The 26,293-nt window shown below is 57.4% G+C and overlaps 1 protein-coding gene across 8 annotated transcripts in view; it reads right to left on the bottom strand.

The window, feature by feature from the left end:
- The window catches only part of DLGAP4 (DLG associated protein 4), a 146,444-nt gene that overhangs the window by 91,467 nt on the left and 28,684 nt on the right, over window positions 1-26,293 (bottom strand). For 5 of the 8 annotated variants that reach the window (XM_021536607.2, XM_021536610.2, XM_021536612.2 and 2 more), the window contains exon 1: window positions 26,006-26,119. The exons of 2 other annotated variants lie outside the window; for them this stretch is intronic. The gene's annotated coding sequence lies outside the window, so the exon portion shown is untranslated. Of the gene's footprint in view, window positions 1-26,005; window positions 26,232-26,293 lie in introns of those variants that run through there. One more of the 8 variants, XM_077787048.1, reaches the window with a different exon arrangement.

Genomic DNA, 26,293 nt, shown 5'->3' with positions numbered 1-26,293 from the left:
CGGGTCTCTGCAGTTCTTTGGGCTCTCTGCAGTTCCATGACCTCTGGTGAACCACAGAAAGTCCCTGCAGTGAGGAGAAACCTTGGCCTTGTGCTCGCATCTGGCCAGGGCCCAGGCATCCCCCGAGCCAGCCCACCCCATGGCACGGTGTTCCACGCTGTGTCCCAGCCCTCTGGGGGACTGCAGGCAGGCACAGAGCCCTGTCTGGGCTCCCACGTTGGGTTCCCAGCACAGACACCTTGCTGAAGGAACTTGGTGTTTTTGCATCTGGACAACACTGTGGGATCAATGGGATCAGTGGGATCAGTGGGATCAATGGCAAGTGCCATCACTGCTGATCATTGAATAACGTTACTTTACACAATTCCTTGTCAATCCCTGCTCCACCCACTCCAAAAATGCAGTTTTGCCTTGCTGTCTGTGGGCAGTAATTTCATTCCAGGTGATTTTTCCCAGGGATTTTGCTTTCTTAGGTCTCCTCCACAAATCCACCAAACAATCATGCCAGCAAGACCCAGAGATCACAGGTGGCCACAGATCCTGTAGCAAATGGCCAATAAACTCTGCCCTGGGTGGTGTGTGCATCAGTTACAGCAGGGAAGGTTTAGTGAGAGCAAGGAGATGCTGGAGCTTGTGATTTCTCAGTGTTTCACCACAAAAGAGATGAAAGACAAGAACATTGTCTTGAAGCTCTGGGGGAAATGCACAAATGGTAAACAGCAAAGGAAATGATCACCTGTGGCCTTCACAGCTCTCACCTCAGTTTCCTGATGGACTTGGGCTCATTTTTGCCTTCTAGCCATTGTAAGATACAAGCATGAACCAAGCAGTGAGGGAAAGAGCCCTGGCACCATGGGCAAAGGATTGCTCATCCCACCACTGCCCTGGCAGCCCCTTCCAGTGCCTGACCACCCTTCCCCTGAAGAAATTTTCCATAATATCCAATCCAAACCTCCCCTGGCACACCTTAGGGCTGTTTCCTCTGGTCCTGGCCCTTGTTCCCTGGGAGCCGAGCCTGACCCTCACGTGGCTGCAGCTTCCTGTCACAGAGAGCTCTAGAGAGCAAGAAGGTGCCCCCTGAGCCCCCTTTTCTCCAGGCTGAACCCCCCCTGCTCCCTCAGCCACTCCTGATCAGATCTGTGCTCCTCAGAAGGGCATTGATGGCTCTTGCTGGACAGAACTCCTTCCCTCCATGGGAGTCCTGGCAGCATTTGGAACCTCCAGAGCTGCCAGATGTCACTGGCACCTTTCCTGAAGAGGTCCCACTCCTCTGTGTGCTTCCAGAGCAGCACAGACTGAATCACAGAATATCCTGAGTTGGACCCACAGAAATCATCCAGTCCAGCCCCTGGACTTGCACAGACACCACAACAGCCCCACCCTGTGCCTGGCAGTGCTGTTCAAACCCTCGTGGAGCTCTGGCAGCTTTAGGGCCATGCCCATTCCCTGGGCAGTGCCCAGCACCCCTGGGGGGAAGATTTCCTGATATCCAACCCGTGCCCCTCTGAGCTACCCAAATCCTGTGATCTGCTGGGTCAGCAGCAGCTCAGAGCTGGCCCAGGGGGAGATTTCCAAATTGGCAGGTGGTCAGACAGTCTCTTCCCTGGCCTCCTGTGCTCCCAGAGCACTGCCATGGCTCAGGATGGCAGTAGTCTATATTTATACATATAAATTTTGAGTCAGAGACCCATCGGGTCATTACAACCCTGCTTTCCTCACCTGCCTCTGGGCCTGCCAGTGCTCCCTCTGCTCTCACAGGGGCAGGGGCAGCAGACGAGTTCTCCCAGCCCTGCTATGGCAGCATGAGAAGAGGAAAAGCTTGATTTCCCAGGAGAATGATGGATTTGTGAGGACTTCTGACAGCCTGGGGGGCAGCATGGCAGCCGGGGCCTTGCCAGGGCTGGCCACTGTGGATCACAGGGATGGAGCAGAGCGAGGGAGTCAATGACTCCCAAAGCTGTACCTGGGGACTGCATCTGGGGCTTTTAGAGCCAGCAGAACCTCTCCTGCCTTGAGAGCACCTGCAGGGTCACAGCCCTATCCCTTGGGGCCAGACCAGGCTTTTCTTACTCTCTCTTCTACTCTGGTCATCACTCAACCTGCCAAGCCCATCCCAGGAGGTCCTGAGGCCCCCCTCACCTTCACAGAGCACCAGGATCCAAAGTCTCTCCTTCAGAGGTGATATTTTACTCCTCTGCCCGAGACAAAAACTTGTAGAACCTCACAACTTTTTCCATCCTAGCTGGGTGTCCTATTCCAGCTCCAGAAATGCCAGCAGCCTTTTAGTTCCCATAAGATCTCAGAGTGACTTGTTAAGGTGACAGGTGAACTGTACCTAAACTAACCTCAGGACCAGGTGCAACAGTCTCTGAGGGTCAGAAACATCCTCCTAAAAGAAAAGAAGTGCTGAGCATCCATTTATCTTTCCATGAGGTTTGTATCCTGATGATGTCTGTCATCTGTGCCCGCTGAAAGAAGCAGTGTATTCTGTTTTATCACCCTTGGTGGAAGTTGAAACCCTTTGGCCAGGTTCCCTCAATTTCACTCATTGTATTAATTACTTGGACAATTTTTCAATGAAAGCCCCACTAGTGCCTTGGCTCTTTGTGGGAAGCGAGTATTTTGGGTTGCATTAACATTGAAAAGGAGGAAAAGAAAGAGAAAGGAATGAGAAGAACTCTCACCACAGGGACCCTGCTTTCAAGTTATGTTAAAACTTGTTATGCCACATGGATTTATGTCTGATACAGGCAATATGCAGCTTATGGATAAATAGAGAAATGCAGAATTAGGGGAAGGCTGAGCTCCTGCAGGTAACCTCTGCTGCCAAGGCTGTTCCTGCTCCTGGACCCACTTTAGGGCCTTGCAAAGACTCTCCCCTGTACCACATTCTGCAGACAGGTCCTGCAGCCACTCTAGCTCCCCATCCTGCCTGGGAAGCCTTCTGGGAATGTCCTTTCCCAGGACACTGTGTGTGGGATGTGCTCTAAGCAAGTCCTGCCCTTTTGGGGTTTCAGCAGAGACCTGAGATCCTGCACCTGTGTCAGAGCTTTGCTGAAGGTGACTCCCAGGCAGAAGGGACTAAACATGGAATAGTGGGTGGAGAAGCCATAGGAGAGCTGTGGGATGTGCTGGGGTCATGGTGACAGTGATGGAGCTATCATCAGTCTCCAGGCTGAAATACCAACTAAATCACAGAACCACAGATCTTAAAGTTCATCTCGTTCCAAACCCCCTGCCATGGGCAGGACACCAGGTTGCTCCAAGCCCTGTCCCACCCACCTGTCTTTGAACAGTTTCAGGGAAAACCTCCAAGAATCAAACCTCAGTAACCCTCTGTGCACCTCCTTCCCAGCCAGATGAATGAGCACCTTGTGACCCTTATGCTTGGCAGGCTGTGTCCCTGTGGCCACCCCGGACATGGGAGAGGGCTGGGTCTTTCTGGGATGGGGCTGCACAAATCCCCGCTGCCCTCCTCGCTGTCCTCACCCACCCCACACACGGCAGGGCTGGAATGTTCCACACCACACAGGCAGTGCCAGGATTCCGTGCTGCTGCCACAGAATCGAGGTGCAGGGGCTGCTTGCAAGGCTCTGTGGGGAGACTGCAGGCAGCCTGGGATGAGATGGTCTCAGAGGGACCCCAGCTCCTCTGCAGGAAGCTTTTCCATGAGTTCCTGGGGAGCAGTGTTCCCAGCGCCGTGCTCTGCGGAGCCGTGGCTGGCTGGAGCCTGCTGTCACCAGGGCTGTTTGTTTCCCAGCCCGTTGTTCACTGATTCCATCCTCCAGCCAAAAGAGCTTTACAAGTATGAATGGGATGGCATGGGATGATTGAGCAGGACTGCAAAAGATGGGCCAGCACCTGGGCTGCTGGAAGCACAAGCACCTGGCAAATAGGGCTGTGTCCCACATCCCATCCCCTGCTGGAGAGACTGCCCTGAATCAATGAACCATGGAATGTTTGGATTGGAAGTGACCTTAAAGCTCCGCCAGTCCCACCCCATGCCACGCACAGGGACACCTTCCACTATCCCAGGTTGCTCCAAACCTCGTCCAACCTGCTCTGGGACACTTCCAGGGATGGGGCAGGCACAGCTGCTCTGAGCAGCGTGGGGCAGCGTCCCACCCCCTGAACAGGGCATTTGGCACTGCCCATTCCCAGCACCGCACACCCAGCAAAGCTGGGCTCTCACAAACGGTCTCTCTTGTGCTGCTGTGTTCAGGTTTTTGCTATCCTTCCAGCAGAACCTCTGGGATTTATCCCTGCTCTCCCCACACCTTGCCACGACAGTCGGGATTTTGATGCAGTTCTAATCGTTCTGGACTATAAAAAACAAGCCCTGTCTTTCACTAGCATATGGTTCTCCCTGTACAACAACAGACACCAGAACTTTCAATTAAGTTTCTGGAAGCGGTGCTGAAGCACACATGACTCATTTCACAAGTGCACTAACGAGTGAAACGATCCTGCTTTTTGCCACATCTCCACTCCTCAGGAAACAAACAGTATCTGATGTCTTTCTTTCTTTCTTTCTTTCCACGCTGACGAAAACAACACCCTTCTCCATAGCTGCCGAGCCCGGGTAGAGATTGCCCAGCTAAATATTCTAATATTTGATAACAGCCCTGCCAGCACGGAGCTGACTCATTCCATGGCATGTGCTGCTCCCTGAGGATTGCTCCCAGCACAGAGAACAATTAGCTGCTTCATTCATCCCAGCTTGAGAATGGCAGATAGTTACAGGACCACGGGCACGCTCCTGACGGGAGGGATTTATCAACACTCGTAGTTGTTGCTCCTGTAATTAATCTCACGCCATTTCCACACACACTCACTCACCCTCTGCTCCCACTCTGCTCCTGGCTCCCAAACACTTTTTGATGCTCAGAATGGCACAGAAATCATTTTGGTTTCTGGTCAGTGACACAGAAATGACCAGGCAAAGTCAAGATGCAATTTGGGGGCTCTGCTCCCCAGCATTCCTTAAATCCTCTGGGACAGAGCAGAGGTGTCCAGTGGGCCAGCACAGCTCTCTGACAGCGATGTCACAACCCCCTCCACATGCCTGGCCCCACAACAGCCCAGGAACACACGTCTGCTCCATCCCAAGGCACCTGCTGGCTCTTGGTGTCTCAGGGCTGCTGCTCCTGCCTCCTGCTTCTGGGGTGGAGCTCAGGATCCCTGTGGGATGTGCTTCCTGGCTGGCTTGGCAATGGGAACCCCAAAAACCCAAACCCTGCATGCCCCTCCTTCCCACACTGCTCAGGAATCTGACACTTGCATCCTCCAGCTCACAGAGAGATGGCAGATACCAGACAAAGCATTTCTTATCCCACATCCCTACAAAACAGACAGCTCCTGGGATCTTCTGCCTCTAATTTTCTCCCTTCCAAGTCCCCAGACTGAGGGTCCAACTAGAGATCTATTTTACTGGCTGTTCATTGTTACAGTTATGGCCAGTGTGAGGATGGTGTCCTTGGCACAACTGAACACAGTGCTGACTTCAGCATCCTCCTCCTCCTCGTAATTGCAGACCAAAAACTCGCCATGGAAACCAGGAGAAAGGGGATGCTCAGGAAGGTATGGGAAGGACCACCCCTAGGGTCCCCAGGAATCACCCTGGTGGCCCTGAGAGTGGGACCCAGAGTCTGTCAGGCTGTGAGGAGGCATCCCGTGGCCACAGAGGGCTGGTCCTACCACCCCACTGCCAGCCTGGGCTGGCCACCCTCCTGGGACAGGGCAATTGTGTCCCCACAGCTGCCATTGCTGCTTGTGGGTAACACCCTGGCCCCACAGAGGTGCTGCCATAGGGGATGGAGCAGGGACACCTCTCACATCTCCATGGACACCATGAGGCCACCACAGAGCACATCCATGTGTCACAGAACCCCAGGATGGTTTGGGTTGGGACACTCAGGCTCCTCTTCCAACACCCTGCCATGGGCAGGGACATCTTCCTTCAGGTGTGCAGCAGTGTCCCTGAGGGCACAGCCTGAGCCAGGCCCGGGCTGACAGAGCTCTGCTGTGCTCTCATCCCTTCACTGCTGTCTCTGGCTTGTGACCCATGCTGCCCTGCCCTCCCTGGAGCACATCCACCAGCCCCTGCTTACAGAGGCAGATATCCCTGATATCCACACTCCCCACCAACCCGTGCCAGTTAGGAAGGACAGGTATCCCAGCACCTCCCAGCTGTGGCTTATCCACCCCAGCTTCCAGCACAGCCTGATGTGTGCCAGGAACAGGGACCTGGGCAGGCACTGACCATCTGTACTTCCCCATTTCCCAGGGTGGCACAGGCCCTGGGGCTGGCCCTGACGTGCTGTGCCCTTGGCGCCAGGTGCCACCAGGGCCCTCTGCCATCACTCCCTGGTTCTCCAGTTTCTCTCCCCCAGCTGACACGGACACGGGGCAGGGGACACCTCAGCACAGAACTGCTGGGGCGGTTTTCCAGTTATTACTGTCACACCCTCAGCTGGACCAGTGACAGCTAAGTCAAGACGGTTCATGGATTCATTGTAGGAGCTGGAGAGATTCCTCATGGAAAGGGGGGCCAGGCATTGGAATGGGCTGCCCAGGACAAGGTGGGAGTCACTGTCCCTGGAGGGGATTTAACAGATGTGTGGATGTGGCACTTGGGGATGTGGGTCAGTGCTGGGTGATGATTTGACTCAATGATCTTAGGGGGCTTTTCCAATCCTAATGATTCTGTGAGAGTTTTTGGTAAGAGCTGCCCAATCATATCCTCACTGCATTCAGCTTTCAGGAACCTCCTCCCAGAGCCAGCATCACCCTCCTGGAGCTCAGGAGTTGGGACAAGGACCCTTCTGTCTGCCCCACCAGCTGTCAAACCAAACCAAACCAAACCAAACCAAACCAAACCAAACCAAACCAAACCAAACCAAACCAAACCAGTTCCCTCTGCCCCTAGCAGCACTGCCCCAGGGAATCTGCTCCAATGCAAGAGGGAAGAATCACAGAATCACTAACTCACACAATGACAGAAACTCCTGAGCTGGAAGGGACCCACAAGGGCCACTGAGTCCAACTCCTGGCCCTGCACAGGACACCCCCAGGACTCACATGAAAGGATTCACCTGCTGAGAGCTCTCCTGGGCCAGGGTGAGGAGCTGAAGTTTGGTGCTTGTCTGGAGCAGAGCAGAGCCCAGACAATGCCCCCGCTCAGGCCCCGAGTGCCAAATCTGCTGCCAGCTCCTGCTCACCTCCCCTGCACGGGAGAGCCAGGGATCATTAGCACTGGATGAATGGGAAAGAATTGAAATCAGCTTGGAGACAATCCCCAGGCCGGAGCTGAGGCAGAATTAACCAGCTTATTATTTTTATTTAATGCCCGCATTGTGCCCCCAGATGAATAATTGGTGTGTGGGGCTCTGTGCACAGGGCTGTTATGAAGTTTAATTCATTAACGCTTGTAAAGTGCCTCAAACTCGTGAGATGAAAGGTGTTCTCAGAGCGCCAGGAGCTGTTCCAGTTCCAGCGCTGCGGATCTTTAATAAGGATATTGAACGACTCCTCTGAGCCAGCACATTGCATTTTAACTTCTTTATGGCTGTTTTTACAAGCAGGATCCTAGAGAGCCAAAAAAAAAGTTGAAAGAGAAAGCTACATCATCATGCACAGAGCTGGCTCTGCATAGCCACAGACCAGGGTGTGCCACCCTCAGCCCTGTCTGGGGGACAGTGCCAGGGCTCTGTCACCATCATCAGCCCCTCCATGTGAACTGGGGGCTGTGACAGCTCTGGGGATGTCAGGGGATGGGTGCTGAGAGGGTTCTGGGAAGAAAAGAAGGTCTGTAGGAAGCTGGGGGCTGGCTGTCTGGTTTGCCTGCAGGGTCTGCAGGGGCCTGGCCTATACTCCATGTCCTGAGTTTGGCTGATGCAGGGGGAGGGGAGAGTGGGGTCCATCTGGCCATCTCTGACACCCATCCATCCATCCATCTATCCCCCATCCATCCATCTATCCATCATCCATCCATCCATCCATCCATCCATCCATCCATCCATCATCCATCCATCCATCCATCCATCCATCCATCCATCCATCCATCATCTATCCATCCATCCATCCATCCATCCATCCATCCATCCATCCATCATCCATCCATCCATCCATCCATCCATCCATCCATCCATCCATCATCCATCCATCCATCCATCCATCCATCCATCCATCCATCCATCCCTGCCATTCTGCCCTGACCTCTCTGGCACAGTCAGACACCTGAGTGAGTGGAAGATTTTCACAGAATCACAGAATCATGGAATGATTCATGGAAGGGACCTTACAGCTCATCCAGTGCCACTCCTGCCATGACAGGGACACCTCCCACTGTCCCAGGCTGCTCCAAGCCCTGTCCAACCTGGCCTTGGGCCCTGCCAGGGATCCAGGGACAAGCACAGCTTCTCTGGGCACCTGTGCCAGGGCCTGCCCATCCTCACAGGGAACAATTCCTAATTCCCAATATCCCATCCATCCCTGCCCTCTGGTAGTGGGAGCCATTCCCTGTGTCCTGTCCCTCCATCCCTTTACCCCAGTCCCTCTTCAGCTCTCCTGGAACCCCTTTAGGGCCTGGAAGGGGCTTTGGGGTTTCCTGGATTATTCTTCTCTCCAGGGAACACTCCCATCTCTCCCAGCCTGGCTCCTGATGGTGTTTCCTGCCAGCCCCATTTTTTCTGCTCAGTGCAGCCGCTCAGTTTGTGACAAAACCGTTGCACTGAGCCCAGCTGTGCCAAGGCCAGGAACATGGATCCTTTGGAACACCTGCTTCTCCCACATCCATCTTCCTGCAGCTCTACTGCTCAGTGATTTGGCAGGGAACCCCGGCTGTGAGCACACAGAAAATCCTTCCCTGCCTTAGCCAGGTCGGAAGAGCTTTCCTTGTCTGAAGTGCCACCTATGGCATCTCCAATTGCTGCTGCATTTCCTGCCAGCAATGAGCTTGGAAAAGAATCTTGTTTAAATGTCCCACTGGGAGGAGAGTGAGCAGCACCAACGAAGGATACAGAATGGGGCTGAGAAAGAAGCAACTTCTTCCCTTGATGGAGAAATGGATCCTCTTCTCCTCCTGCTGCTGCAACCAGCAGAACTCTGCCACTTCCCTGGAGCTGCGTTCCCAGAACTGCACACCGTGGAGTGCAGGGAGCGTCTCCTGCCTTGGAACACTGGGAACGGAACAAGCCATGGCCTTGTCCCTGCTCACAGGAGAGGAGGACTCGTTTGCTTTAATTATCCCAAAGCTTCTTTACTTGGAGGAAAATAAAATATTTATCAGGGACTTGTGGCTCTGGCGAAGGAGATTATACTCAAATTAAAATTTTAGATGCCTGTAAAATTTAATTTGCCTTAGTGCAGGGCAGTTCCTGTCTCTGAGAAGGAGAAGGGTATCTCTGACCAGTGCTCAGCCTTTGGAGAGCTGCCCCTTCCAGCATTCCCAGTGCTGCCCAGGAGTCAGCTCAGGCTGCTGTGCCTGTGCCACCAGCTGTTCCCAGCCTGGCAGCCTCTTCCCCATATTCTGGGAGCACAGAGATGTTGATCAGTGTGGGAGAGGACAGAGCTACCCAGCCCACCTCCAGAGCCCACCTCCAGCTCCTCTCCCACTGCCTGATGGATGGGACAGGTTCTCACCAGCCTCTGGAGGAGCCTGCTCCTGGGACATATCCCTGACTTCTCTGAGGTTTTCCATGGAGACCCTTTGGCCTTCTCCTAGTCCCCATTCCTTACTGAAATCCCTCCTGTAACCCAAGCCTGAGCCTGGCTTGGCCCTTCCCTGGCAGTGTCCCTCCTCTCCAGGGTGTCCAGGGTGATGTCCCTCCTGGGCAGAGGAGCCTTCTCCAGGCATCTGGAAAACCTCACAGCTCCTGATGGGATGCTGTGGTGCCACCACGGTAAGGGGACAGGCACACGCCCCTACGGACACTGTCCCTGCTGGGAGGGGGCCTAGGGGCACAGATCACTTTATAATGACTGAACCGTTTCTTGTCCCACACCAGCCTTGCAGAAAATCCCTTTTTCCATGTGTGTGGAGTGATGGGCTCCAGCTCTCCACTCCTGGGAGTGATGCTTTATGTCCAAAAAAAGCCAGAGATGGTGAAACTGTGCTGCCAAAGGGATGGAGAGCCACTGTCCCACTCAGGCTGCTCCTGACAGGATGTGTCCCTGTGCTCATCCAGGCTGCCCCACGGAGCCCTGCTGTGCCCTGCCAGCCTGAGCACTGCTTTAGCTGGGAACCCAGGTCTCCAGGCTCCTGCTCCATGCCCTCACTGTGCTTTTCCCATTGCTGCCGACAGCTTTGCCAGAGCTTTGGGAAACAGGATTTCATTTTCCTCTTATCCCTGGAGCAGAAACACACAAGCGACAGGGAAAGAAATCTGAACCACAATTTGGAAATCCAGAGGCATTCAGGTCTGGCATGGCAGGGATAACCAAGGAGCCTCACTGCCAAGTGGAATCCAACGCTGAGATCAGAATCAGGGAGTTTGAAAACATCCTATCCCCTTCGTGCTGTCCTTGGGCTCCCAGCCCAACATGTGCTCCCCCAGCTCCACTGCCTTCCCAGCAGTTCAACAGCTTCCTTTTCCAGCCAGCCTTGTACACTCAGGTTTTTCATTTCAGGATTAATGTCCCCAGCTCCAAAGGCTTCCCAAAGGCTTACATGGCCATCGAGGGGGTTAACCCTTCCCTCTCCAACAGGCAGGAACCTCCTCAGCATCACAGAGGGAATTAAACAGAGACATCAAAGGCCCTGTCAGAGCCAGGGGAAGGCAGAGACATTCCAAGTCCCAGCAGAGTCTCTGTCAGATTTATAGAGGACAAATCCTTCAGAGATTTCTCCTTCAAGGAAAATGAGGATAGAAGCATGAGGGTTGCAGGGGTCTGAGGAGGCAGAGAGCAGCAGGACAGAGGTGGGGCTGGGGGCACAAAGGACAGCACAAAGTCTGTCCCCTCAGCCACCCCAGAGCCACGCTCTGCATGGGAGGGGACTCTGCTGGCCACGGGATCGGCTGGGGCACCCACGGGGGCCAGGCTGTGCTTGGTGTCCCCAAGGACACCAAGCTGCCCTGGGGTCCCACCAGCACCCTCCTGCCTTCCCACTCGGCTCAACCAACCTTTCAATGCCAAACTCACTCCAGCCCCTCCCCAAATCCACACATTCCCGCTGGATCCATCAGCTGAATAAACAGCACGAGGCTGTGGATCCACAAAGCAGCTGCCTGGATGGTGAGTGAATTTAGGGAATATAAGGCAGGCAGGTTCTGGGACACGAGGTTATTGTGACAGGGACACTTTGGAGCATCTCAGATAATTAGCACTTAACTGCCCCCAACACCTTGATAAACTGTCCTAGCCCCATGAGCTGCTCTGTGTGTGTCCCTAGTGTCCCCACCAGTTCGGGCAGCTCAGCCCAGTGCAATCTGGCTCCAGGGAGCTGCAGTGTTAACCCAGCCTCTGCAGACCTCTCCTGAGCCTCAGGGCAGGCTCGTTATCTCCCCCCTTCCCAGGTGGAACACATGGACATGCCAGGGATGAGACAGTGACACGGTGGCATTTCAGGGGACAGAGCACCAGAGATCCCTGATTGCTGCTAGGCTGGAACGGGATGGGGAGGGATGATGTGGGAGCCCAGGGCACCACAGGGTTTTCAGTGCTGGGGTAGGGGGTACCAGACCTTCCTCCAGGCTGGTGCTGAGTCCAGGGCTGCCCCTGCCAGGCTGGGCAGCTGCTGGCAGGACCAGGAGTGCTGGACATGGGCACCCTGAGCCTTGTCTGAGCCCTGGGACCCAGGGGTGTGACAGGGCCTGAGTGCTGGTGAGCCCTCCCTGCCTGCTGGGAGCTGGGGGAAGCCTTGGAACAAGTCTTCAGAAGCTGGGACTGGGACTCCTGAGGCCCCGAGCTGGACCACACATCCTCCCCTTGCCCGGGGCTGTCCTGTCCATGTGATCACGTCCAGCCCCACAGTGCCAGGGCTGGGGTTGCTGCTCACAGAGCAGTGTTGCAGGGTGCTGAAGGGTGGAGTGATCCCCCAGAGCTCTGTGCAGAGCCTGGACACCCTGCAGGCAACAGCCACGAGACACCTGAGCTCACACACAGAGGGAAGGGTATGGAGAGAACAAGGAGACATCATGGGAGAAGAGAATCCTTCAGGAGGAGGGACAGGGACACAGTGGGTGCAAACCCCCAGCTCATCCCCTTCTCCATAACACCAGCCGAGCTCCCAGACAGCTCCCCAGGAGCAGACGTGGATGAAATCACAGCCTGTCAGAATATATGGACAAACTCCAGGAATTAGGGATGCAAGAATTACAAAAACCTTTCTGGTTGATGGAAATGCCCAAATTTCTCCCAGGAGGTCACTCTGGTCATCAGAGCAGTGGTGGGATCTGTGCCAGGCAGGGAGCTCTGCCAGCTCTGCTGTGGGCACCCCACAAGCACAGGGCACTCAGCTCCACATCCAGGGGAAGACAGCAGCAGCAACTGGAGATGGAATCTATTTTTCCAGGGAAAATAGGAAGCAAATGTGGCTCTGTGTGAATGGTTCAGCCCCTGGGGAGCATCGCTGGGCTCTGTGCCCTCTGTCACAGCACGCAGCTGGGTGATGTTCCTGTGCTTTCCCTCCTGCCACTGCCCCAGACTGGCAGCGTGGGGCAGAGGCTGGAGCAGGGAGTGCAGGGATCGAATCCCTGCCATTCCAGGGAGACACCACGGACTGGAGAAGGACACACCAAAGCACAGTTGGCCTCTTGCAGTCCTGACTCCCACAGGCTCTTCCCTTCTCCAAGTGCTTCTAAGCAAACTGCCTGGAGCTGTGGCTCCAGGATGGCCCAGCCCGCCCTGGGTCACGGAGCCCAGGGTGTCTGGCACGAGGGAGGAGCCTCTGCTGTGCCCCTGCTGCCAGACGCTGGGTGGGGGACGCTGGCACACCTGCTGACAGCTCAGCTGAGGGACTACCCCAGGGCCACCTGGGGCTGCCTCAAGCCAGGAGGGCACCCTGGAGATGCCGGCAGGAATTCCCGACAGCTGCACACCAACACTGGCACTTGGGGTCCTCACCAAAGCCCCCCGGCCAGGAAGGCAGACAGATTCCACACCCAGGCCCCACATCTCCCCTCCCTGTGTCCCTCAGCTCTGTCCCAGAGAAGTGGCAGGACATCAACAAGGAGGTGAAGTCCCTGCAGAAGCTGTGACACCCCAACACCACAGAGTAACAGGGTGTCACCTGTGGGACCACATGGCCTGGGTGACCCTGAGCCGTAAGGGTGGCATGGATGGTGGGTCAGGGCCCATAAGTGGGGATTTAGGGGCTGTTAGACACATAAATGGAAGATTGGGCCCCATAAATGGGCTTTGGGGTATTGTTTGTGTTCACAGATGGGGGTCAGGGAGTCTTGGGATCCATAAGTGGGGAGCTGAGGAGGGTTTGGATCTTTAGATGGGTTTGAACCTCACAGATGGGGGTCAGGGGTGCATTGGGCCCCACAGACTGGGTCTGAGGGGTGTTTGGACCCATAGATGTGAGGTTAAAGGGGAACAAGGACACATAGATAGGGGTGAGGAGGGCATTGGGCTCCATGGGCGTGGGACAGAGGGGTGGAGAGGCCCACAGATGAGGGCTGAAGGTACATCATCACCCACAGATGTGGGGCAGAAAGGTTTTGTGACTTGTATCTAGGGGTCAAGGTGCACTTGGAGGGCACAAGAACCATAGCCAGGCTCGAGGGCTGTTCTGGGGTGGGGTCTGGTATGGGGCAGGGGCCACCGCAGGAATGGTGTGGGGCACTGGAGGCACAGGCAGAGCAGGCAGCCATGTCTCCCTGTCCAGCTGGTCATGGAGAACTGGGCTTGGCCCTTGAGGGTCAGTGACAGGGACAGAGCTGTGGGATGTTCCACAGATCCCCCAGTGCCCCGGGAGCTGCTGCAGGAGGTGGGCACTGAGCTGTGCACGGCTGGCTCCGGAGCAAGCACGGAGAGCTGGAAGCATCTGTGTGGGAACACAGCACAGAAGGGCTGGCAGGTGGGAGCCCATAACAATCCTTCACTGGACAAAACAGCTCCTAATCCTATTTTTATGCTGTGGTAGGAGCGTGCCCTACAATTCCCAGGGAGGCTCTTACAGGGAGAGAGACATCGGGCATGGAGAAGGAAAAAGGCAAAAGCCCAATGCCGCAGCCGGAGGGAGGCAGGGCTGGGGAGGATGAGTTACAGCAGAGACTGAGGGAATCTCATTTGTATGGCCTAGAAAGCCAGCGCTGCAGGGGAACAGGATAACACTGTATAAATATCTAAAGGGCACTTGTGTGAGGAAGGGGAAAAAAGTGACGCATGCAGCAGTCGTGGGAGGGACGTGCTGGTCCGGAGCTGGGAACAGCTTCCTGAGGGAGCAGCGGGCTGCTGCAGCCTTGTGGGCAGGAGCAGGGAGGCTGCCAGGGCCTGCGGGGGGCTCCAGGGCAGCAGCAGGATGGAGCAGCCTGGCACGAGCAGTTGGTGGCCCTGGCACAGCTGGGAGGCTGTGGTGGCACTGTCCCCACAGCCCCCAGCAGTGACCAGTGGTGACCAGACCTCTGAGGTGCTGTTCCTGCTGGCTCGGCACAGAGCTCCGGGTGCCCTAGCAGAGCCTGACCTCTCCATTCCCTCTGCCACCACAGCTTCCCAAAGGATGGAATCATAAAGGTTGGAGAAGCCCTCTGAGACCATTGAGTTCAATCCTTAAGGCAGCACTGCCAAGGCCACCACTAACCCCTGTCCCAGCTGCCACATCCATATGGTATTTGAACACTTCCAGGGATGGTGACTCCACCACTGCCCTGGGCCAGTGCCTTTCTACAAAGAAATTTTCCCTAATACTGAAACAAAACCTTCCCTGGCACAGCCAGGACTGAGGCATCAAAAACCCAAATCCTTTCTAGCACAGAAATTCCCTGCAGAATTCCAGCCTGAGGCTGACTTGCTTCCCCTTGGCCATGAGGAGCCTGCCCAGGCTGGTTTTGGGTGTCCTCGGAGCACAGCCCCCAGGCTGGGCTGGGTGGGATGGGCAGGAACCGCAGCGGTGCCAGAACGGAGCACACTCACATCCCTGTCTGTGTTCCTGCCCCTCTCCCGGCTCTTCCCTGCAAATTCGAGCTGCTTTTCACAATCACATTTGCTTTTTCTCCTTCAAAATAAAAAAATAATTAAAAAAAAAAAAAAAAAGCTTTTCCCTCTGCCGTTGCCATGTGCAAACCCACACAAGCACCAGGAAAAGCCGGCGCCGGCTCCGCAGAGCCCGTGCCCGCAGAGCCCCTGTCACCGGCAGAGCCGGGAAACAGGAGAAAAATAGATTTTCCCTTCAGCCCTTCCAGACACATGACTGAGACTTATTATAGCAATAACAGGCACAGGGGGTTCACAGAGGCTGTCCCTGTGTGTTCCTCCCCTCGCTGGTGAGCCCCTTCCCTCCCCAGGGGAAGTGGGGCAGGTTCTGTGCCAGCTGCCCCAGAGCTCAGCAGAGCTCGGGAAGGATTCCCGGGGTAAGGAATCCCTCAGACTGGGGCCCCAGCAGGAAGGAAGCCACGGAGCAGAGCTCCATCAGGAGATGGTGCTCCTGAGGAGGATGGTGGGGGGCGTTCAGCTTGAAGAAGGGAAGGGTCCAGGGAGACCTCAGAGCCCCTTCCAGAGCCTAAAGGGGATCCAGGAGAGCTGGAGAGGGACTGGGGACAAGGGCCTGGAATGAGAGGACACAGGGAATGGCTTTCCACTGCCAGAGGGCAGGGTCAGATGAGATACTGGAAAGGAGTTCTCCCCTCTCAGGGTGGCATGCCCTGGCACAGGTGCTCAGAGAAGCTGTGGCTGCCCCTGGATCCCTGGAAGTTTCCAAGGCCAGGCTGGACGGGGCTTGGAGCAGTCTGGGACAGTGGAAGGTGTCCTTTCCCCTGGCACGGGGTGGGACTGGATGGGCTTTAAGGTCCTTTCCAACCCAAGCCATTTCAGGATTTACCTAGGATTCCCAGCTGTTACCTGGCTTTGAGCCTGGTGCGTGTTCCTGACCCCCCAGTTTGCAGCAACACAGCACAAAGCACAGAATTTATGTGTGCTGGCAGTGGCAGCCCTTCCTTCTCCTTCTCCTCCTCCTCCTCTTCCTCCTCCCTCCCCAGCCACCAGCCCAGCTCTGGAGGACCATGGCCACACGCTGCCAGAGGCAGGAGCTCCAGCAGCTCAGCCTTTGCGATGCTTATCCCGTATCCACTTGTCTCCAAAGGTCTGGAAACACCAGCACGTCAGGCTCTGCACATTTCTGAGTGCATCTGTAACAACCCGGGTTCCTGGCAGGAGGAAACCGGTGCTGCTGCCCCTGGAACTCCTGCCCAGCCAGATGTGGGTCGGCATGGAAATCACATCTGTCACTCCCTTCTTCCCAGGCCTGTTAAAGCACCCAGGTCACCCAGGCCTTCCCCACCGGGGTGTGCCCACTCTGGATCTCGCTCCCCCCTCTGCTTTGATGCCGCTGTACCCCCAAAGAGCAGCCGGGGCTGCCTCCTTTGCTCCTTTGCCAGCAGCCAGGGAAGGGGGAGCACCCCAGTGGCTGGGCAGGGCAGACAGCTCCCAGCCCACTGCTGAAGGGAGCAGCAGTGACAAGAGAAGGACGCAGGGCAGGTGTCAGTGCTCACGGAACCCTGGCAGCGTGGATAACGCAGGGGGCAGGGCTGGCAGCGTGCCCTGGCTGTGCCTGTGTGCCCGGGCTCTCCTCGGGCACCCTGGCTCCAGGGCTCAGAGCTCTGCCCTCGCTGGGCAGCACCCGCCGGGCACCTCAGAGCCACGGGGTCCCAGAACGGTTTGGGGGGGAAGGGATCTTAAAAATCATATTGTTCCACCCCCGGCCATGGGCACAGACACCTTCCAACAGACCAGGCTGGACGGGTCTTGGAGCCCCATCCAACCTGGCAATGGACACTTCAGGGATCCAGGGCTGGCCACAGCTTCTCTGGTCAGCCTGTGCCAGGGCCTCCCAAGCTGGGCACAGCTCCTGCCCTGCCCAGGGCACCCAGCCCTGCTCAGCACAGTCCTGCAGGGCTGGTGTGAGGCCACAGACCTGAGCAGGAGGCTCTTCCAAGGTCACTGCAGAGGGTGTAGGGGCATGGGAAAATGAGGAACCAGAGTCTGGTCCACCCACAGGGATCAGCTGGACCCACAATGTTTTTCTTGGTTGCACATGAAGGGCTGGGAGAGCTCAGGATGTTCAGACTGGGGGAGAGAAGGATCCAGGGAGATCTCAGAGCCTCTTCCAGGGCCTAAAGGGGTTCCAGGAGAGCTGGAGAGGGACCTGGGACAAGGGCCTGCAAGGACAGGACACAGGGAATGGCCTTCCACAGCCAGAGGGCAGGGGTAGATGGGATAATGGGCAGGAATTGTTCCCCGTGAGGGTGGGCAGGTCCTGGCACAGGTGCCCAGAGCAGCTGTGGCTGCTCCTGGATCCCTGGAAGTGTCCAAGGCCAGGTTGAGCAGGGCTTGGAGCAGCCTGGGACAGTGGGAGGTGTCCCTGCCATGGCAGAGGGTGGAACTGCATGAGCTTTAATGTCCCTCCCAACCCAAACCATTTGGGGATTCCATAATTCCCTGATTCTCCACTTTCCTTATCACTCTTCCACAACTTGAACTCTTTCAGCCAACCTGAAAAAAGATGGGAACAAGTGACCCCCAGGTGACTGCAGGACTGTGCAGTCCCAGGGGCTGGAGCTGTGTCTGCTGTGGCAGATGGGGCCATGCCTGGTGGGACTGGGACACTTCCAGGGGTCAGGACCAGCTGTGCAGGGCAGAGGAGGGTGGAGGGTGAGGGGTCCTGGAGGTGTGTGGATGCTCGGGGGTGATGCAGGACAAAGGGGTCAGCCCCAGGGAGCCCTTCCATGGGAGCTTTTCTCCACAGCAGCTGCCCCAGCTTCCCCAGCAGACATCAGGCCAGAGGAGCAGCCCCTTGGCTCCTCAGGAGCCCCATGGCTCCTCCACGGCTGAATCCCTGCTCTGATGCCTCCTGGATCAGGAAGGATTTATCTTGCTCCCAGGCTTGTCCTGAGGCACAAGCAAAGCCCTTGGGTGTGCCTGGCAGAGGTTCCTCAGCCAAGGACATGCTAAACTGGCCATGATCAGGATCCTGCCATTCCAGCCCAGACTGGCTTTGGTTCCTGCCAGGGATTCAGCTGAACCCCAGCCCTGGGGGAGCCTTCCCAGCACCTGCCAGGATCCTCTGCACAGAGCACCCCAGGGTGTAGGAGGGGGGTGCTGGCCCCTGCTGAGGTGCTTCTGGCCTGTGGGATGGGGTCAGAGCACTGCTGGGTCTGTTCCTGAGCCAGCACATCCCACACTGCATCTCACTGCAGAGCAATGGGGAAGAAGGGAGCTCCAAGAGAGATCGAGGCACAGAACTCCGTGTCAGCCTGCCCTGGTCCATGGGAGTGAGCCCTGAGGGGCTGGGCTGGGCCAGGATGGCCTGCACCAGGTGCTGGGTCTGCATCAAGACCATGGAAGAAGCTCCAGCTCTTCCCTGCAATGAAGAATCCAACCTTTGTCACCCCCAGGTGACAAGGAGGAGCTTTTCCAGGGGCTCCAGGGCAGGGCTGCCCCACTTGTAGCTCCTCTCCAGACCAGGAGCGCTGCTCCTAGTCCAGCACATTGCCCATTCCAGGGGCTGTTAGGCCCTGAACAGGGGGAGCAGTCTGTCCCCAGCCCATCCCCAGTCTGTCCCCAGCCCATCCCCAGCCTGTCCCCAGCTTGTCCCCAGGCCATTCCCATCCCCTCCCCAGCCTGTCCCCAGCCTGTCCCCAGTTTGTCCCCAGCCTGTCCCCATCCCCTCCCCAGCCTGTCCCCAGTTTGTCCCCAGCCTGTCCCCAGCCCGTCCCTGTACCCAGTACTCAGCCTGGGCAGGAGAGACATCAGCTCCCACCTCCTGCCTGGGGCCAGAGGGATCTGCTCCTTTCCTGCCTCAATGCCTCTCCCTGGCTGTGTCCACGGTCCCTGACCCTCTGCCACCCCGCGTCCCCTGTCCCCGCGGCCAGAGCCGGAGGTGAGCGGCGCGGGCGGGCACGGAGCCCGTCCAGGAGGGGCTGTTGGAGCACTAATTAGATCCCAGGAAACCTCCTGGATGGCGAAGCTCCAGCCCTGCCACCCCCTCAAGACACTGTCCATGCCTGGGTTGCTGCCTGATTCCCATCTACATAATTCACCCAAAGCCTTCGGAGCGGCTCCGGCGGGCTCAGCTCACGGCTCACTGGGTTTGATCCCCACGGAGGGGACGCGTGGATGGCTCCCAGGCACGGCTTCCCCGCCCATCCCTCCAGATGTTTCCAACCTGCTCTCTCCTCCCACCCTCACCCCCGTGCAGCACTGGGGGACCCTGAAACTCTCGGGAGGAAGAGGAGGGGAGGAAGGCTGTTCCCTGGGCTGCGTGGGCTCAGAGCCTTGTGTCCCCTCGGGTCCCAGCTGTGGCCAGGACAGGGCTGGGGGACCCTCGGGAAGCTGGGACTTTGGATAAGGGGAGGGGACAGTCCCTACTCAGAGATGTGGCACCTGGTGTCATCTCCAGGGACAGCCCATCTGCCCTGACACAAGCCATGGGGACAGGCGGGCAGGACACTAGACACAGCCCTCCAAACATGCCTGGAGCCACGCCTCGCTGTCACACCTGCGGGATGGGGACAGTCGTGCCCGGGTCCCCACAGGACAGGTGGCAGCAGCCCCCCTTTCCTGCCCCTTTCCTGGAGCTGGGCACGGAGCACCCAGCACAGCTGGGGCAGCGCTGCCATCCTCACACTCCTCGGGCCTCCCCTGGCCCTCCAGCTGTGTGACAGGAGATGGGAGCTGGGGGTCCCTAAATGCCCCCCAGGTGCCCCTCCACAGCCTGGGTGCTGGGCAGGAGAGGTTTCAAGGAGGTTTCTGGAGAGCTCAAGCATTCAGAGCTCCCTGTGCCTCTGTGCTGTGCCTCAGGAGAGCCAGCACAGCCACCACCCCAAAGCCTCCTCAGCTTTGGGGGCTGCTGGAAAGGGCTTGAGCCACCAGCCAGGCCCCAGTCTCCTGTTTCCCCACAGCCTGGGGGTGCCCGTGGGAAGCAGACCCTGCCCTGGCTCCTCGGGCATCTGCGAGGGAAAGGTTCTCTGCAGAGGCACTCAGAGCCCAAATTAGCCACACTGGGCTCAATCTGAGAATCTGACAGCGGATGCCAAATTTATTTCCAAACGCACAGTGGAAATGTCAGCGTGCTGGTCGGAAGGAATCGGGTACATGCTCCCTTTTAAATAGCACCAAGCATATGGGAGGAGGATGATTAGATTGCTTCCAAGCTGCCAAATTTCTTTGCTGCAGCTAAAAATCTTCTCCAAAATGTCCCAGCCCACAGTGTTTCTCAGCGCTGAAGTCTGTGCCGAGACTTTGCCATTGACAGTTGTGCCCTGAGCAGGAAAACACAGCCCTTCTGAGCAGTCCCGGGGGTCCCAGCTCCCCAGGGCTCTCCAAAGGGGGGCTTTGCCTCCTCTCGGAAACTGGAGAAATTCCTCCCCTCCTGCCAACCTACCTTTGGGAAGGAGCAGAGCTCCTGATGTAGAATCCCAGAATATTTTGGGTTGGGAGGGACCTTAAAGCTTATCTAGCTCCAGCCCCTGCCACGTACATCCAGTCCAGAGGGACAAAAGCAGCCAGCAGCTTCTGGCAAACCAGGAGGGCAGGGAAAGCCCCTTCATCTCCCCAGGCTTCCTTGGAAAGGTGTCCTGCAGTGTCCCCAGCAGTGGGACCCTGGTGCTCTGGCACAGGTCCCTGCAACTCCCACTCTGACTCGGCCAGGTGACAGCACAGGTGACAGCACAGGTGACAGCACAGGAGGGAGCAGGGCATCCTTCACTGCCCAGGATGGGGCTCAGGCCCCCTGCTCAGCAGGGTTTGGGGGCAACGACGGTGGGAGGAGATGGGGATGTGCTCTGGACTCCTTGAATCAACACTGCAGAAGGGATGAATGTCCTGCCTGGGTCAAGACACCCAGAGCCCAGAAATTCCAAGGCATTCTCTACAGATCACCCCACATCCCCCCTCAGCTTAGAGGGAAACAATGGGAGTCACCACAGCCCATTTTCCCAGAATCAGCAGCCTGAAGCATTGCGATGTCCCTCAGCCCAGCCTCAGGAAAGGGGTGGCCTTGGGATCACCCAAACCTTCCCTGACCCATGAGGGGACTAAGGAGGGCACAAACAGCTCTGGGCCTGGCAGCGGGGTCCTTCTCCCCATGGGTGATACTGAAGCTTCTGCAGGGAGCAGAGCATGGCAGCCTTCCCAGGAAAGGATGTGAGTGACATCCTCTTCCAGTCCTGAGTGGAATTCCTGGTCCAGTCAGGACCAGACACACACTGTCCCTCCAAAACCAACCTCCACCAGCCACCCTCACTCTCCCAGCAAGACCTAAGGGCACCAGGAGCCATGTCCTGCCTTTGGGTGTGGGACTGACCTGTGACACCTCGGGGCCTTTCCTCCTGCCAAACACCCACCCACGGGTCACACACGGATGTGCTGGATCACAGACCCCAAACCCCCCGTCCTACACCTGCACTGCCTCCCCACAGTGTCCATGCCTAGGACACCAAGAAAGGCACACAGTGGTGCCAGCCATGCCAGCTGTGTCAGCCACCCCATCCCTGCTCAGTGGGCCGAGGGAATCCAGCGTTGGAAAAAGGCAGAAGCCCCAAACCAGCGGGGAGCAGAACATCCCTCCATGGTCCCGGCCAGAGCCCCGTCCTCAGGGCACAGTACCAGAGGTGTCCATGATCCCACCGGGACGGGAGAGGGTGCCAGAGGCAGGGCTGGCCCAGGAGCTGGCCGGGGCAGGCAGGGGCGTGGAGCCCAGCCCGTGGGAGCACGGCCGCTCCCGGCTCCGCTCCCTGCCCACGCTGCCGTGTGGCAGGTGGGAGGTTTCCTCTGCATTGCAAATCCCTTCTCGTGTGAGTGCTGCAGTGCTGCTTGGAAGGAAAACAACCCCTCTGGAGCGAGCCCAGGGGTCCGGAGCAGCACCAGCACCTCCTCCTGCCCCAGGCAGGCCTTGGTTCCGTTCCCAGGGTGCCTGGCTTGGGAGATAAACCCAAAGCTTTCCTGGCAGGCAGCCTGGTGGGAGCAGCACCAGTCGTTCCCATTTCTCTGCACTTGTCTCTGGCACAGACAGCCCCAGCTGAGCTCTCCCTCCAGACCGGGGAAGTGGGAGGAGGAGGAGAAGGCAGAGGGAAGAAGGCTCCCTGGTCTGCAGCAGCTGTCTGGAAGCAGGACAAGGGCTTTGGGAAGGGGGGAGCAGCCCTGGGAGCACGGGCCAGAACCAGGGGCTCTGGTCCATGGGGACACAGATCCAGGACTGGAGCATCCTGGACTGGGGCTGGGAGGGACCATTTTGGCATCTGCTGTTGGGCAAGCTGCTCACCTGTGCAGGGCAGGCCTGTGCTGAGGCCCCAGGAGCAGGGCTGCCCCTTCCCAGAGCTCTGATTCCATGCTGGAAGCGTCCACTGCCAATCCTAGCCTACTGATGCAGCCCCACACTGCCAGCCCCTGGCAGCTCGTTCCCCTCCCAGACTCATGGCACTGCTGGCTGGGAGATCTTCCCAGAACTCACAGGAAAACAACCGCCTCATCCACTGGTGCACGAGTCCCCCATTACCAGGGGTTTGGGGGCCACCCGAATGTTTGGCACAACTCTCCAGGAAGAGACTGGATTTGTGCTCCTCAGGGACTGGTGGATGGAGGAATCCAGGGACAGTGTCATCAGGCCCTTTCCAGGGGACAAGTCGTCAGAGGATTCAGCCCAGGGCAGCAGCAATGTGGAGCCCAGATTCAGGAAATGCAGGGAAACCCCTCAGGAGGAGATCTGCCCCTAAAACCCACTACTCCTCCTGCTCTGGGAACTGGGACACTGAGCAGAGGGGATGTAGGGATGGAGGGGTGCTGCCTCTCACAAGGGACAGAAAATTCCCAGCCCAGCCCACTCATTCCTAGTGGGAATGTTCATGCTGATGAGAACTGAGGAGGAGGAAGAATAAAACATCAAAGCCTAAAAACAAGGGACAGCAACCCCTGGTAGCAGAGCCATGTCTGGGGCAGGATCCTGGAGGAGGATTCCAGGTACCAAACCTTCTGGGAAGAAGCCAGGAGGGATGTGTGGGGTCAGGACCCACTTGCCTTCAGTGGAGTCTCTGGGTCTGGCTCTGCCCAATCTCCCCACCACAGCATCCCCCACCTCATCTTTCTGGATTCAGGAAGCTCTTTAGGACAAATCCATCCATCATCCATCCATCCATCCAATCCATCCATCCATCCATCCATCCATCCATCCAATCCATCCATCATCCATCCATCATCCATCCATCCATCCATCCATCCATCCATCCATCCATCCATCCATCCATCCCTTCTTGCCTGTGTCCTCCAGCCATCCCTCTGTCCAGTTTTTCTCTTTTATCTCCACACAACTCAAATCCATCGCCTGTGTGGATCGCTGCTTATCCCAGAGAATCTCTGCTTATCCACTCCAGTGTGCCTGGGGGTTTCTCCCCAGGGCAGAAGCTGTGAGACTCCTGCTTTGGGTTCAGCCAGAAGATGGATCTGCAGCGCTTTGCTTGCACAGACACTGCTTTGACAGACAGCATGGCCCAGGGCAGCAGACACCAACCCTTAACATCCATCCCTGGCCTTACCCAGTCTCCAGAGCAGGAAATGTGCCACCATTCCCACACAGGGGTATCCCAGGGGCACGGGCAGGGCAGGAGCCCATCCCATGCACACAGCCTTGGTCTGACCCTTGAGCAACATGAGCAAAGACATCTCCAGGGCTCTTGTCCTCTCTTGTCTCAGGTGGAGAGGGATTGGAGAGGGATCCCCACTCTCCTGGTCAGGAGCAACAGGAGAAGCTGAAAGGCATTGAGGAGAGAGGCTGGGGGGCACAGAGGAAGGGGACTGGGCACACACATGCTGGAGGCATATGTGGAGATTTTTTTCTCACCCTTTCCTTACAGGATAGAGAAGGGGGAACAAAATAAGGAAAAGAATAGCAAAATAAAGCAAACCAAACAACTCCAATTTCTCTCTTAATGAATAAATGAAATGCATCCCAAGAGGCAATTAAGTGCTTCGAACCAAACATGTGTCACATACATTAAAAAAAAACAACCCCGAGAGAAATCCAGCAGCTGCAGTGAAGGGAAGGAGGCAGCTGATGACTGCTGGGGGGCAGGGAACTGGGGCTGCTGCTCCCACCATGGTGTTTGGGTCCTGCAGGGGAGGGGAGTCCCCCCAGGGGGTGTGGGGATCCCCCAATACCCAGGGGCATTCCCAGAGGTTTCTCCCACCCTAAGGACATCACTGCCCTGTGAACCTTTCACCTTTGTGCCCCATGGGGACTGGGATCATTTGCTCCCAGGTCTTCCTTCCCAAAGCCCAAAGCAAGTTTTGTCTCACACTCCCTCTTGGTGTCACCTTCAGGGAACACCCACACCGCCCTGAGCTCCTCTCCTTTGTCCCTGTCCCTGGTGCTGCCCAGAGCTTGGCTGTGGCCCAGCCTTCACCAGGCTGACACTGGTACCCTTTGCTGCTGGGAGGAGGAGGAAGGCTGAGGAAAGGCTTCCCTGCAGTACAGTGGGGCTGTGATTGGGTTGGACAGGACCTGAATCTTCACCCAGCACAGCAGCCACGCCATGGGTGCATGTCTGACCCCCATCCTCATGCCCAAATCTCCTTCACACGCCTGCCCCACTGCCAGGGCCTTGATGTTGGGAGAACCCTCCAGAATCCAGCCTGCAGAGAACCGGCGGCCTCTTCTTCCAGAACGGCCCAGAAGGCTACAAAGACCCCCTCTGATTTGCCCAAAGGGGAGCAAAGATATCAGCTTGGCTAAAACCCCCATGGATTTCCCCATGACACAACTCACAGCAGCAGCGGGGAAGTGCCGTGCTGGGAGGCCCTGAGCTCCCAGCTCTGAGCTCTTTGGGGAAGCTGTGTTTTACTGCTGGGTGGTGGCACAGCAGGACAGGGCACCCACAGCAGGACAGGGCACCCACAGCAGCCCCTCCCACCGCTCCCACAGATGCTGCCAAGCTGTGAAGGACAAACCCCTCACACACTTTGGATGCTCACTGGGTTTGCTGCCCATCTTGTCCCCTTGGAAGGCAAATCCAGACTCTTTGAGTATTTGGGTCTGGCTGGGCTGATGGAGCTGGTATCACTTTCTGGGACACATCAGGAAATCTTTCCTGATGAGGGAAAGCCCATGGGATTTATTCCTCTGCAGCTCTGCTCTGTGTTCACCCTGCCTGCTGCTTCCAGAACACATCCCTTCCCCACCGACCAGCAGCTGCCACAGCGCTGCTCAAACCCAAAGCCCTGCCCTTTCCTGAGGAGCAACACAGGCTTCCAGTGGGCTGGCAAGTTCCTACAGGACCTCCTTCTCTGGCTAGTCAGAGCACTCCTGCCTCTGCACCCTGCTCGTGCCCAGCCTGCCACAGCAGGCCCAGAGCTCAGGGAGTGCATCCCTGGCTGAGGGTGCAGAGCCAGGGCAAAGCAGGGCAGCCCCAGCGAGCCATGCTGGGCTCCGGGTCTGCTCCCCCCTGCCTCATGGCTGGGGCTCCCTGTGGGCTCTGCTCCCACTGCTCCTGGGCTCTGGCATTGCTCACAGCCCTCCCTGCCCCAGGGACACCTGTAACAGTGTCCTGCAGTGTGCACAGCACTGTCCTGCAGTGTGCACCCACAGCACTGTCCTGCAGTGTGCACGGCAGTGTCCTCCAGCCACCCTCTGTGCCCATGCTGGGACATTGCCAGCACCTCACAGCGGCTCAGCCCTGTCCCCTTAACAGCCCTGTGCCCCTGCGCTGCCAGCAGAGCCTCTGCTGCCACACTGGGCAGAGAGCAGCGCCCCACGAGAGGACACAATCCCCAGCATCCACAGCCTCCTTGTGCCCCTCACCCACAGAGCCCCCAGAGCCACCCCTGTCCCCAGAGTCCTGCCCGGAGCACTCACAGTCTGGGCGTGGCTCTCGCGGGTGGCACGGCTCTCGCGGGTGGCACGGCTCTCGTGGGTGGCACAGCTCTCGTGGGTGGCACAGCTCTCACAGGTGGCACGGCTCTCGTGGGTGGCACGGCTCTCACCGGTGGCACGGCTCTCGTGGGTGTCACGGCTCTTGCGGGTGGCACGGCTCTCACGGGTGGCACGGCTCTCACGGGTGGCACGGCTGCTGCAGGACGCTGCCGTCATCCGCGGGGGCAGGGGGATGCTGGTGGCCCGTGCGCCGGCTGTGGGTGGTGGCAG

Source organism: Lonchura striata, chromosome 17 (assembly GCF_046129695.1).
Source record: "Lonchura striata isolate bLonStr1 chromosome 17, bLonStr1.mat, whole genome shotgun sequence".
NCBI lineage: Eukaryota > Metazoa > Chordata > Aves > Passeriformes > Estrildidae > Lonchura > Lonchura striata.
This window is presented reverse-complemented; position numbering and strand designations above follow the sequence as displayed.